The sequence below is a fragment of the Echinops telfairi genome, unplaced genomic scaffold, assembly GCF_000313985.2.
Source record: "Echinops telfairi isolate 266 unplaced genomic scaffold, ASM31398v2 ScPeMD7_7416;HRSCAF=8454, whole genome shotgun sequence".
NCBI classification, from domain to species: domain Eukaryota; kingdom Metazoa; phylum Chordata; class Mammalia; order Afrosoricida; family Tenrecidae; genus Echinops; species Echinops telfairi.
In genome coordinates, this window is record NW_022111316.1 from 4,415,143 (window position 1) to 4,417,170 (window position 2,028).

At 44.6% G+C, this 2,028-nt stretch overlaps 2 pseudogenes; both read left to right on the plus strand.

Annotated features, from left to right (window-relative positions):
• Positions 1-622: 622 nt before the first annotated feature.
• Positions 623-1,208, plus strand: LOC115871982 (annotated as a pseudogene).
• An 18-nt stretch (positions 1,209-1,226) lies between these two features.
• Positions 1,227-2,028, plus strand: part of LOC101646528 — a 5,902-nt pseudogene continuing 5,100 nt past the window's right edge.

A 2,028-nucleotide genomic window follows, 5' to 3' on the forward strand; every position in this document is an offset into this window, starting at 1 on the left:
TTTCTATTCATGTCTGTGCCCATTTTTTGATTGGGTGATTCGTGTTTTTCTTCTTAAGAGTTTGTAGTTTTATATTTTTTCATTAACCCTTTATTGGATATACCATTGCCAAATATTTTTCCTACTCTGTGTATACTCTTTTTACTCTTTTGATGAGGCCTTTGAATGTACATGGGGAGTCTGAACTTACGTGAAGACTCTTAAACAGGAGTTAGGGCTCTCACTGTAGACTGCAGCCATCCACAGACCAAGTGCTTTAGCGTCTACGCTCTAACACTGGAGGGTTTTGCAAAAGAGTAAGAATATGTACTCTGGATCTATATCCAGGCTGCCTCTCCAACACTTCACTCCCGGGGACCCCCAAGAAAAATAATCCAACACCCTGATCCCGCTCTCTCCGCTTGATTTCGCCACCGTTATGTGGGAAGCGAATTCATGGACAAAACCCTTGGCCCGGAAACGTTTCCTCTGCAAGTCTGCCTCCTTCTTTGCTTGACTTCGGTATTTGCATCATGTCTGAGATGTTTCACAAAGCTGAAGAAGTCTGACTCAAAACAACCAAGAGAGAGATGGAGGAGGTGGATCCGTCCGACCCCTAGTGGGGCTGGTTTTACTTGGCAGAATGTAGGAAGTGGCTAATGTTCCAGAAATGAAGCCAACGAATCTCACCACTGGGAAACCGCGCTTAATGAAAAGAGCCCCCTTTTCCATCAGTGCTTTCAGTTACACCTGTGAAAATGAAGCTATTCCCCTGCCGCCACACTGGGAGGCGGTGAACACTGAAGTTCCCTATCAGCTTGTTCCTCTGCAGACTCAAACCCACCCACGAGTATAATGAAGTCGCTGGTCTCTCTGGGAAAACAAGGGCTCCCAACTGAATTCAGAGAATTCAAAGCCTAGACTTGTGGGAGTTCTTTTGCAGGCTCGTACTTCTTACTCCATTCGCTTCTGCAAGGAGGACCTAAAGCATGGGAACACCTTCCAAATTCACGGTGTGGCATCGCTTCAGGGCATACAAATCTATGTTTCTCGCCCGAGTGCTAATTGGAGATTACATAAACGGAGACTCCAGATATATACGACCTCCTTCCAAAGACGGGCTATGTGAATGTGTACGACAGCTGCGTGGATGATACCTGGAATCCAAAGATCTTGTGGTGTTTGATGCCAACCAGATCTATCCCGAATATGTAATAGACTTTCCTTGATTCCGCTCCCAAATCTCCATGGTCAAGGAAGTTTTGTCTTTCTTGCAGGAAGATTTGCTCTTCTATCATCTGGCTACTGAAGGTTAATGAGCTGATACTTTTGAAACAGATATGGGAAAAAATGAGTGGCCTCCCTATAAAAGGTCACACTGATGTTAAAAAGAAAAAAGAATATGTACTCTTTTAAAATAAAAGTAGAGCTTTAGTGAGGAATCAAGCCATTTGAAAAGCGGGCAATAATCCTGTAGAGCAGCAGTTCTCAACCTGTGGGTCACGACCCCTTTGGGGGTCGAAAAAGCCTTTCACAGGGGTCATCTGATTCATAACAGTAGCAAAATGACAGGTATGAAGTAGCAATGAAAATAATTTCGTGGTTGGGGGGGTCACCACCACATGGGGAACTGTATGAAAGGGTCGCAGCATTAGGAAGGTTGAGAACCACTGCTGCAGAGAATACAAAGTTGCTCAAAAGGATGAGCTTTTGTAGTAAACATGGGGAAGAAGTACATGATGGGGGCATAGTTGCAGCCACACAGTGTGTAAGCCATCTATTTTAAACTTCTTTATTCTAGGAAAGACGCAGTGGTAATTGGGTCAGCAGTTAGAAACCACCAGTCACCCCTCAGGAGAAAGACAAGACTTTCTACTCCCTTGAAGAGTTACTGCCTCGGGGGCAGGTGTACACTGATCCATAGGGTCATTATAAGTCAGAAGCAACTTGATGGTAGTGAGGTTTCTTCTAGAAATATCTCATGTAAACTCATGTCGTGCAGTCAGATCTCTCTCTCTCTCTCTCTCTCTCTCTCTCTCTCTCTCTCTC